We start from the raw sequence: 12,819 nt of genomic DNA, 5'->3' as shown, positions 1-12,819 counted from the left end.
TTTGCGTAGAATACGATGCCGAGTGGTAATCAGTCCGCGCAGCCATTCTTGTATCACGAAAACATGCTGAAAATGATCAACCTTTCAATATAAATGTTAACTTGCTAAATTTACCTTGGTTCTTTGTGACATCTGAGGCCAAAGTGTCAAATTGTCAGTTTTTGCACTAGGAAGATTTAAAGCAATAAAATGTCAGCGTAAAATATAAAAACTAAAGCTAAATCTGTTCTAATTAATAAAAGGAACATTTACTTTGGAACGTCGAAAAAGATTTTGCATAACAGAACTAAAACACTTCGAAACCTGTTTCAAAAATACGTAAAAACTGTCAAATCGAAATCTCCCTGATTTAGTTTAACAACGATTGTTATACATAATGAAACTAGTTGTCCGAAAAACAATTGAATAGTTTCATGGTTGGACACCAGCCTGCAGGTCGCTTGGAGCCCCCCCCCCCTTCCGGTCTATAAGCAATTCGCTTGTAATGAATAATACTTTAAGTCAGCCAGCGCACTTAGTTCATTAGTTTGATGGTGTAACAAATGTATTTTGAAACGCCAAGTTTATGTCGTCACCCCTATCCGTATGTCTGTCCGTCAACAATTGACTCGTTAGCGCGATAAAGACTACAGTTTTAACTGATATCTAGCTTTCCATCCACTATCTTTCATTTGCAGAAAAGCTTGTTAGAGGCCACATACAATTTTAACGGATTTTTTTCAAATTTTGTGTGAACCATTGGGGTCATGGGAGGACAAGCCCTATCGACATCCTATCGTCATTGACGTTCTGTTGCAGAGCTACCCCCTCCCCCTTTTCAAAAACCTTGTGAATACACTGGAGATCAGTTTTAAACAGATTTTTGTTTAATTAGGTGGAAAGCATCGGGGCCACGAAAGGAAGGTTTATCAAATATGGAGCTAAATATTGCTTCAGAACAGGACGAATCCTATTGGACAATCAGCTTTCCACAGCCTTCCATTCAGCGTTCAAATATTTTCGAATTACCCCCCCCCCCTTTTTTCAAAACTTAGTTAAATCGATAGAGGCTGCAGTTTTAAACGGGTTTTTGTTTTCAAATCTGGCGTTAAGTATTAGGATTGTGTGAGAGGGGTTGATTGATCTTCAAATTTTGGTGTGAAGCATTGGGGTGTTAGGGGATGCACCTTGTTGATTGTGGGACTTTCTATTCCAGATATATGCCCGGAAAAGTTTGTGAACAGGATAGAGATGCTGTCTATGAGACTGTGGCTTGCCACGTGTGGGTGTATTTCTAACTGAAAAATCTCAAATCTTTATATTGGGTTTATCGACCCTGTTCAAATGCATTTAATGCACTGATCAAATATTTCAATTCCAAAATACTTTAATACCGCATACAAATTTTATCAATAAAAAACACTTGTTCATCTAAGTGATTGGTATATTTGGTCCATTTATTTAAAGTTACAACACAGAGAATGTGCTTGAACCACGATAAGACAAGGCCCCAAGTTTACAAAACATTTTCAGACTTAAGTTAAGAATTATTCGCCTTATCCTAGCTTTACAAAGCTTTTGTTGTTTTAATGTGTCAAATACACCAATAAGAAACTATGTGCAAAGTTTTGTTTTTCTGGATCAAAGATATTTCTCATAAACAGTGATTGAAAGTTGAGTAATTTCTTAACTTGAGTCTGCGAATCCTTTGTGAACTCGGGGCCTGGATGTTTACATGTTTTGAGCAAAAGTTCAATCTAAGTAGGAAAACAAGATACTTGCTAATGGCAGTTGTGGTATTGAATGCATCATGGCTTCATTATCACCAGCAGATCAAGTAACAAAATCATGTGCATTATCTCAGGAAATAAACTTACGCCAAATACTATATTGCATGTTCTCGAGTCGATTTGAATAGAAACTGCCGTGAAGTACCTGGCTGGACATTCACCAGGGATGTTTTTCAACATTAATCACGTGGAGTGCTCTGGGGATTGTAATTACTAATTAGGATGCCATTTCATTCACTTGTTAATTGAAAGTAAAAGGTTTGGAGGTGGATTGTGTGAAGACAGATCATCAAACATCACGAAGAAGAAAATCATTGACAACCCATATTATTATATGTGATTAAATTGTGCAAAAGAAGTTGTAAACACAGAACAATTAATCCTCTGAATATCCGCTGTGAAATGAAGTCACATAAATGTTCTCTGTAATTATTCCGGAAGCACTGGAAAATGTCTTCCGTTTTATTTTGCTTCCCGTTGCGCGTTTGCAATACAAATGTAAGCCTAGCCTATCTCATCACTACGTAAACATATCTAGATCAATTGGCTGAACCTTGATTTCAGAAGCCGAAACGGCTCGGATAGAGATTACATCGAGGCCAAACGCCATCAGCCCAAGAGTTTGAATACAAAATTTGTAAGCTAAAAAAAACTCCTCATATGAGAAGTTGTATCAGGTGTTCTACAAAAATAGGTCACCAGTTTGCTCTTTGTATAAATGTATTTGCGAAAACCTTAATGATATGTCCGCCTTCATTAGCACGGTTGATGCACTAACACTGAAGTACGCCATTAAACCACATCTCATTTCTAAGGTCATAATATCCGTCATTAGAGCTACATGTCTTTGTTTCGATCCCACGCAATTACTTGACAAGGAGAAAGGTCGGCTAACGAAATCTCTCCCGCTCACCCCATCTCTTCTTTTATGATATAGAATGGTTAAAGTATATTTTAATGGTTCTGCCGTGAAGTCCGACAAGGACGGAAGTCCTTTGTATAGAATTGCGGTAGCTCAGGAAGTACGACGCTGAATCGCCCTTGTCAGTGGTATAGGACTGAATGGTTCTGCCGTGAAGTCCGACAAGGACAGAAGTCCTTTGTATAGAATTGCGGTAGCTCAGGAAGTACGACGTTGAATCGCCCTTGTCAGTGGTATAGGACTGGCGCTAGCAATGGACAACGTGTAGTCGTTCGGATAGTACGTAAAACCCAAATAAGAGTAAGCCGTAGTACCGGTGTCCCCCCCATAGCATACTGTATGGCGTATGCAAGCCTCCATTAACCCAGTCGGTGCAGAACAGTAAGACGTTCAACCTCGTTTCATTTCAATTCCTTTTTATGTGATCTACGATTTTTACGCCCCCTTACGGAACTTCAACTTGAAGTTAATTAGGTTGGGAAAGAAGTAGTAAAAGGGGATATCATATTGCTAGAAATATTAGTTATTAAAAGTAATAACCACCAGGTTACCGGCAGTATGTCTCAGCATCTTTTTCTGAGGTGGATCGTCTATGAATAATCAAGCTCTGCAACAATGGATACTATCGTTCAGATATAAAAAAAAAAATAAGCAAATCTAATTGGGTCCATTAAAAATCACCACGACATTCCTTCGTTTAATGTTTTCGAAACCGCTCCACCATAACAGGCATCCTCTTTATCCCCAGTTACTTAATGCATAAAGTGCTAATTATTTAAGATTCAATCTGTCATGGGGTGCTCAAATAATTATTTGCTTTCAGTTATCGTTATCTACTGAGTATTTATAGATATTAGAAAACTGAGTATATGAATTTTTATTGAAATAATAAAAACTCATGAAGAGACATTATGAATACGAACTGTTGAAGCAGTAATACGTTTTTTGTTTTCATCTATATACTAAATAAAAGATAATTGATTTTATGTCAGATTGTTAAGTTCGATCTCAAACGGCCTGGAACGCCGGGTTCACACTTGTCTATAAATAGCTTCAATTAAATCTTGTTTCTTTATTTATCAAGATGAGACGGTCTCTGAAATTTCCAGTTTGGTAATGGCTGTCACACCAAACCTGTTTTAATCGCAGAAATTGATTCGGGGAAACATCAACTGGCGAATGTCTCGAATACATTAGATGATCGATGGATCTGCCTATACAATAGCTCTCATAATTTCGGTCACCCACGACTAACTGGATATTGTTGCGGTACGATTCATATAATGTATATTTTCAAGTTGATATGCCATGATACAACATATTGTAATCCATGCAACAAAGGCAAAATACGGACTGTTTCCACTCTCATACTTTGAAATGGGTTTAGCGCCCCGTGGAAGAATACATATGGTCATACAGTGGGCTATGAGGAAAATTTTAATTTGCCGGACAGCCTATTCTTATTTCGTATGCCAACTGTCAAGGGCTCTACACGCCAATGTGTATGTGGGACCTCATTGTTCGTCCCATCCGAGCAACTAAACACTGTCCTTGCCAGAACCTCGCCGCAAAATCCAGGTGAGCTGCTTGTTAGCTAGATATGGTTTTACTCACGGAGCCACTGTGGTTCCTCCTTAAAGAACGAAATAAATTTTATTTGTAATTTTAAAAAAAACAAAAAAAAATCTGCTCAGTATACGTAGCTGGTCCCCTTTCTTTATTTTCATAATGTGGACCCCGTCTTCATTAGCCCAGCATATGAGCAGAACAGTATGACGTTAAACCCCATTTCATTTCATAATGTAGACGTATTATGCCATCGCCCCTGTCTGTGTGTGTGTGTGTGTGTATCGTCTACAGGTCGGAATTCTTAACATATCGTCTATAAACTTTGCATATTTATTCCATATGCCCTACGGATCATCCCTATTGTTTTGGGGGAATGCCTACCCCCTGGGACACAGCTACGCCAAATTTTTCTTTCGTGTCTGTGTGTCGCCTACAGGCCGCACTTCTAAATGAATAACTACCAATTTTGGTGCATGGTCCAACACCCTTGAGCATGCCACGCCCACTTTTTGTTAATATTTTATCTGTTAATAATCTATAGGTTGCGATTATTAACAGATTTCGATCCAACTCGGACGATCCATCATAAAGTTGTACCTATTTATATTGGTCCATGTCCAACCCCCAGTGGTAGTCTACAAGACTGGAATTCTGAATGGATCATCTTGGAACTGGGCATATTTATTCCTTATACCGTAAGTATAGCAACTATTTATCTTGGTGCATGTCCCGACCCCCAGGGGTGTGGTACCACGAAAACTTTGTTGATTTTGTGTCTCGAAATACTCTATAGGTTGCAATTATTTTGTTCAAGTTCGGCATACCTATTTATATTGACCCATGTCCAACCCCGAGGGGCAGAGCCACGCCCAGTTTTTGTGTTTATCCTACAGGCTGCAAATTTATTCCTTATACCATAAAGACAGCAACTATTTTAGTGCATGCCCCATACACACGTTTTTGTTAATATTTGCCCCCCCCCCCTTCGAAGAAAGCAGGGGATTATTAAAATGGGTCTGTCCATCCGTCACACTTTTTGGGCCACAATACCTCTTCTAATTGAAATAAGAAATTTAACGCACCTACTGTTCTGCTCCGACTGGGCTAATGAAGACGAGCATACGCCATACAGTGTGTTATTAGGGAAATTTTGGCCTACTCTTATATCGAATTCCAACTGCTAAGGGGTATTTTATGTGCACGCCAATGTATACACGGGACCTCAGTTTTTGGTCTCATCCGAATGACTAGACAGCTGTATTTGTCAGGCCCTCCGTCCTGTACCACTGACAAGTGGAAACCAAGTCGGAAAATTCCGATGAACTTTCTTGGCCAATGCAGGGATCGAACACCCGACCTCCAGGTTAGGGAGTCAGCGTCTTACCCATCTTGGTTCCCCTCCTAATTGAGGTATTTAGAAGATCAATAGGTGAATGCCTGGGTTGAGTACCATAAAGACAGCAACTATTTTAGTGCATGCCCCATACACACGTTTTTGTTAATATTTGCCCCCCCCCCCTTCGAAGAAAGCAGGGGATTATTAAAATGGGTCTGTCCATCCGTCACACTTTTTGGGCCACAATACCTCTTCTAATTGAAATAAGAAATTTAACGCACCTACTGTTCTGCTCCGACTGGGCTAATGAAGACGAGCATACGCCATACAGTGTGTTATTAGGGAAATTTTGGCCTACTCTTATATCGAATTCCAACTGCTAAGGGGTATTTTATGTGCACGCCAATGTATACACGGGACCTCAGTTTTTGGTCTCATCCGAATGACTAGACAGCTGTACTTGTCAGGCCCTCCGTCCTGTACCACTGACAAGTGGAAACCACGTCGGAAAATTCCGATGAACTTTCTTGGCCAATGCAGGGATCGAACACCCGACCTCCAGGTTAGGGAGTCAGCGTCTTACCCATCTTGGTTCCCCTCCTAATTGAGGTATTTAGAAGATCAATAGGTGAATGCCTGGGTTGAGTTCGAAGATAAGCACTTTCTGCTTAGGGTCAGCAGAGATAAGCAATTTGATAGGCTGATGCTTTGGGACACGATAACTTTGATTGCTTGTTATTTTACTTTTTCAAAATTTGCTCACTTCACACAAATTCTATAGTATGCATTCCAGTCAGAGGGAAATAGATATGGATATGGAGAGGTGGTTTTAACTCCACTTTACACTGTCATTTTTGGACTAACATACAACACTATTTTATTTCAATACTTTGCTTGCCAGTAGGTCTTAAGCAGTCAGAACCCCCAGAAAAAACCCCACGAGGTTTGGCAGTTGACCATACTCCCTGTAAACTAAATCTAAACACATTCTACATTTAATATGATTTATTTAATTATTAAATATGAAGAAGCATGAAACTGTACATTTGTGAAACACGAAATTGTACTGATTTGTTGTGGCAAAACCTGGTGATAGATATAAAAAAAATGACAAGGTTTGTAAGGTTTCATCCTAAGAAAACCAAATCAAAAACAATGCCCCGTACTGTAGCTTGAATGTAATGAATGTAATGAATGTCACCAATCTGCATATCCATGAACAGAGATACATGACAATCTACACGACCATTGAAGCGTGCAAATATAACTACAAAATATTACTGAAATAATAAAAAAATAATATAATATAAAATAAAATGAAATTTAAATATAATAAAAGCCATGCTACTAGCCTGAAAGTGGGATCTCTTCCTGTTGTCTGTTATACCAGTAACCGAGGAAAAACTTAATGTATAGAACTTAAACTGTTATTAATATAAAATAATAAGAATATATTGTACAATATAATATTATGAAGGCTTTTGGATAATATTATTCAACAAAACTAAATTTAAAGTAAATACTAATGCCTCACACACACAATATGTCCCAGGCTTTTAATCACCATTAATATAAAATAATAAGAATATATTGTATTTAAAGGAAATACTAATGCCTCACACACACAATATGCCCCAGTCTTTTAATCACCATTATGTTTAAGTGACCAGTAACATAATCATAATTGAGTTTATACACATATATAGATGCATCGTCTTTATATACAACATTATACCAATCTGCATATCCCTGGACAGACGATATCACTCGACCACCTTTTCCCCAACATAAATAATGTCGTTAGGGCTTGATTCCTGCAAGGCAGAGCTGCTTAATTAAGGTCTTTACGTTAGTTGTTAGCTGTTGGAGAGTATACAATTTTACTTTTTCATTAACTTGGAACACTTTTTTTTATCATTGTGCTTTTTTTTGTAGTACTATCGTCCTTAATTGTATTTCTGTTTCCAGGGCCTTTATTTTTTCTGTCTTGGATGGAATTGGTGAAAGTTGAGTCAACGGTTTCAGTGTACTGTCAAAGACCATAATACAGCATGTTATTTGTGATATCCTCTTTAGCTTCAAACTCTTTTTGTTATCCTCTATACTTTTAAGTGTTTTGTTTTGTCATTAATCTTTGTCTATGCTTCATTTTGATCTAATCCAATTTTTCCTTAAATGTTTGCCTCGTGTCTCTTCCTGCCTGTCAGGATAGAGACATGTATTTCTTCTTGGTTTCCTCAGATAAAGAGTTCATCCAATCTGTTTTATTAAGCGCAAACATTACGTTGTGGTTTGCTGAATGGAATCTTGTAAGGGCGTCTAAAAAAGCAACCACCCGTTCAGGAAATTTGTTGTACAACGGCACTGATTATGTCTGTTTTTCATTTCTTAAGAAAGTGTTTCATACTTTCTTCCTTTCAAATGGTCGGATACCGATTTTCCAGCAGAGTAACCCACGCCGAAAATAGCTGTTCTGGGAGAGAAGCTGTGATATCATCACGTGAGTCTTCTTTAAGAAGTCTTGTATACAGCTCATCTTGTTTGACATCAGAGGGAAATGGTAATCTTTCCCAGGCATAAAGTCACTGATAGTAATTGGTGCACCTTACAGGAATGATGTTGTCTTGAGAGGTAAAAAAAACCTTTGCGTCATAAAATAGAATATTATACATATTCCCGCGAAATGGCTCCAGCAATTTATATCAAGACTTTCCAGTGTAATCCTCTTACATGTCGTTTTTGTTGGAAAAATGTCCTAAATTCTCCGTAACACCCACACCTTTCATCTGCACCCATTGCCAAGCACTTGGCAGAGTTCTTATTAAAAGAACTGTTCCGCATTCCCCAACAGTAGCAAATTTGGCCGGCTCAGTTTTAGACAAGATTCCAATTGGCTCTGTGTATGTCTCAGTTTCATACTGCGAAATTAACAAGTAAATGTAACCCGCAAATAACAATTGAGAGAACTGTGACATTCTGTTTCATTGTCTGAAAGAGTATCTCAGTTGGAATAAACCATGTGGAGTAGTTCTGTTCTGTACTTTCAAGAAGCTGGTGAAAATGTTTTTTTTTCGTAGCTCACGGTCTGGTATCGTCTTTTATGTTGGCTACAATTTGAACTCCTGCACTGGCTTTAGGTACACCATTTATATCAGAGACAATTTTTTCAAGTGTTTTAAGGCAAGTATCCGAGGATACTTTTTTTAAACAGTATCTCTCAAAGAAAATACTCGTAAGAATCACCATGTTTTTGGTCTCATCTGACATCAAACGGGTTTCATGTGGTTGTAGTTTCTCTGCAGCATGCATCTGACATACTCTGGCTCTATGGTCAGCACATGTTCCCTGGGTACAACGTATGGGAACAGGCACATTAAAAAACAAACGGTTCATTGTCCTTGTGGCGGGTCACAAGGGAACACGCCACAAGGGAACATCCGATGCATACTGGGCCTAAGACTTCCAATTTTGTGCTCTTTTTCTTGGATTATTATCTTCAGATCAGCATAGACCTCTTGAGGGGTATCGATAGCTGTTTCTGAAACCTTAGTTGTCAATTCACCTTAAGGCAACTGTTCTTTCGTCTGGTATAAATCGATAACGTACGTAAACCATTAGTTTAGAATGTCTGGTTTTATTCCAAAAGATACATCAATTTCACCCTGTTCTGTGCGCTAGTTGATGACATTCTTTTAATTTTCTAAATTCAGATTCTTACTCAGAATTTTTCCAATTGAAGTTGTCTGTGAGGCTTTAGTTTTGAATTTAGTACTTACCGCTAGCTGTTTAATCTGCTTTACGACATGCATAAGAAATGCATATTAAATGTAGCACCATCAATAACGGACCTGGATATAGACATACCTAGCAATCTATAATTTTCTGTATGATGTAAAGAAAGTGATTTGGACACGAGATTTCCCTTTCTGGAGGTTGGCATTGTAGCTTCGAGTACTAACTGTGTAAATTCTGTCTTGATTCTGGGTCAAACTAAAATTCAAATATTTCACACAATAACCTTTTGGAAAACATCATAGGCAAGTAAAGTTGCAACATTTATACATGCTCACAGATAAATAAATACTCAATAAACTTCATTTTACCTTTTCAAGCAAATTTCTTTTGGTAGTTGTTTTAACTGGTAGCGACAGATAGTCCGGTCGCTGAGCGCATTCAGCCTCCGATCCTAAGTGCGTGGTAAACAGCTTGCATAGAAAAAAATGAAATAATAAAAAAAAGCAAAAAATACCAGAGCTAAGGGTTAGTTTTCCTACCCACCTAGTCAAATCTTAAAAACAGACTTCATAAATAAATATACTTCTCATTTGATAAAAAATGCATTATTATCTGTACAATTTAAATTAAGACAGCCTTATTGCATGGCATATGATGTCATATGGCTGTGTCGGTGATAAAAAAAAAATGACTTATCACTTCACTTTAGTTTCTGTTGGAATTATTCTTTGTTAGACATACATTATACAAGAGCTAAATCTGCCTATTGCAAGTCTTTATTTGGGCTCTAGATGTTATAGAAATTATTAATTAGACCTTTATTTACACGAAAAGCTTAAAATCAACTCTGTAGACCCAAAGATGGCTTGGATACAGTTTGGATTTAAACAGCCTCGTCCATTTAAAATTAAATCAATAAATGGCGGATGTCACAACCGGAAAGTGGTGACGAAAAGCCTGCCAAGCGAGGCTACCATAGCCCCTGAGCATGTTACTTGATAATCGAAAATATGTGGGTGGAGTTATCGTTTGTCAATCAAACTATCGCCAATTCTCATAGGCGGTGAAGACACAATTGATACCTATTTCTAGTCCAAACTTCTAACAATGACAATTCCGTTCAGAACAAAGTAATTTGACTGAAATTTTCAAAATTTTCTTTTTATATCATCTATTTTTGAATAATTATAGCAAGAATGGCCAACTCTTTATAAATCTCTTTAACTAAAGTATCTTTAATTAACACAACATAAAATGCTTTTAAGAAACACGTGCACTTGACAATATCAATCGATCTGTTTTGTATACGTTCCAGTGCCATTTCTGGGGTGGTCTCTGAATCCGAAATTTCTTCCGGTTGGTTTACTTTCTATTTTCTAACAATCGAATAATATATCGCTCAAAATTCAATCATTAATATATTATATACATGGGTAGTTTCCTAAGTCAGTTGTAACCTACCAATTTATAAATGCAGAATAAGCCCATTTTTACGGCATGTAAACGAATAGTTGATGGATATTCAACTTCAGGTTACTCGCCATGTACCGTTCTTTGATTTTTTTTGTCCCCCGCCTTTCCAAGAAAGCAGAGGACTAATAAAATGGGCATGTCTGTCCGTCACACTTTTTGGAACACAGTAACTTTCCATCTAATTGAACTAGAATATTCATACTTGGTGTAGGTGTTTCTATTGTAAATACCTTAAGTTTCTGCTTAGGGTAAACAGAGATAAGCAATTTGATTAGTTGATGCTTTGGGCCACGATACTTTTAGTTATTTCTAATTAATAGTAAATGCAGGAGGACTGCACCACACGCAATTACACAAAACAAATCAACGAACAACAATACAGAGAAATCACAAACAAACGTACATGTCAGATTAAGTGATCAAACTTGGTGCATAGTTTCATGTCCTCAATACCTTGACTAAGTTCGATAATGGCCAGAGTAAACAGAGCGAGATGCAAATTGATTGGTCGAGACTTTGGAACACAATAATTCTCCTTCGAATTGAGGTAGAATGTTCAAACTGGATGAAGCCGTTCATTAGGTGAATGTTTGGTGGAGTTTGAAGATTAGTATTTTCTACTTCCGGTGAGCAGAGATAAGCAATTTGATTGGTTGATACTCTGGGGCACGATAACTTTGGTTCTAATTAAAAGAAAGTGATAAAACTTGGTGTATAGTTTTATCACATCAATACCTTGACTTAGCTTGATAACGGGCATTTTCGATAGAGGGTAAGCAGAGCGATACGCAATTTTACAGAGTTCGATCGTGCGCATTTTCCTTTAAGACTAAGCAGATAACGCATGATTACGTCCATGACTATTTGATTTTTATGTGGGTGGAATAATCATACGTAAAGAAACGGAAAATATTTTAACTTATCGTTCCACTAAACTTATTACGCGTCTAATTTTTATGTGGGTGGAATAATCATACGTAAAGAAACGGAAAATATTTTAACTTATCGTTCCACTAAACTTATTACGCGTCTAATTGTCATATTTCACAAGCCCATCATTCTCCCAACCATCTCCCGCCGAGTTCAACCATCCACCAACAGAAATAAAGCTACCGTCAGGCGTAATTTGATGTCTACTCTTCCACGTGAATCATAACCAGTACGCGCCGACATATTTTTGGGATTTTGCCAAATCGAACCCATCGACTTTGCTTAGAGTTACGTTATATGACGAAAAGTTTCAATATATTTATTTTCATTATTTTTGAACAATTCTCGAAATATCTATCTTTAACTAGTGGGGAACTCCAAAGAAGTTTGTTATAACCTTGGGCACGTATCGTGATGACAAGAATAATAACTATCCAATTTGAATAGGTTTCATGTTTACTGCTGTAGTCTTGACAGTTCACATCTCCATGCAGTTAAGTTCGAAAATCGGAATCAAAATGGCGGCTGAATATCGATTTGAAGGTTTTTTTGTAAAATCAAATATGGCGGCCAAGCGGTTGAAAATGTTATCGAACAGGGTCTTTGATGTTAAAACTAATCCAACGAACTTCAGAATTTCGAAAAACAGCCAGTCAGAGCTCCTGTGGGATTCGTCCAAAGAATAGAAAAATGAAAACCCGATGAATATCTGTTGAGAAATAACCGAGATATAGGTAATCTGAATTTTTTTTTGTCCCATCCGTAAACACTTCCTGTTTGTCAAAATTAGCCCAGTTTATATTTAACAAATACAATCACATCTACATTGGCACCATGTATCACAAATAAAAATAAAAACACTTACGAAAACAATACGTTTTTGGTCAGTAGAGTGATTGGCAATGTACTGGGACAAGGATTAGGCTGTGATTTAGCCCCGAAAATCGTTTCATCTCATCCCAGCAAATTCCAGGTGAAAATATGACGCTTTGTTGCAAAAGTAAACCAGTAGGCCGTCACTGTCGTAAACATTTCTTTTCCGATGCATTGCACAATACGTCTAGCACTCGAACTATATTTATTTT

This window comes from Patella vulgata, chromosome 5 (genome assembly GCF_932274485.2).
Source record: "Patella vulgata chromosome 5, xgPatVulg1.2, whole genome shotgun sequence".
Lineage (NCBI taxonomy): Eukaryota > Metazoa > Mollusca > Gastropoda > Patellidae > Patella > Patella vulgata.
This window is presented reverse-complemented; position numbering follows the sequence as displayed.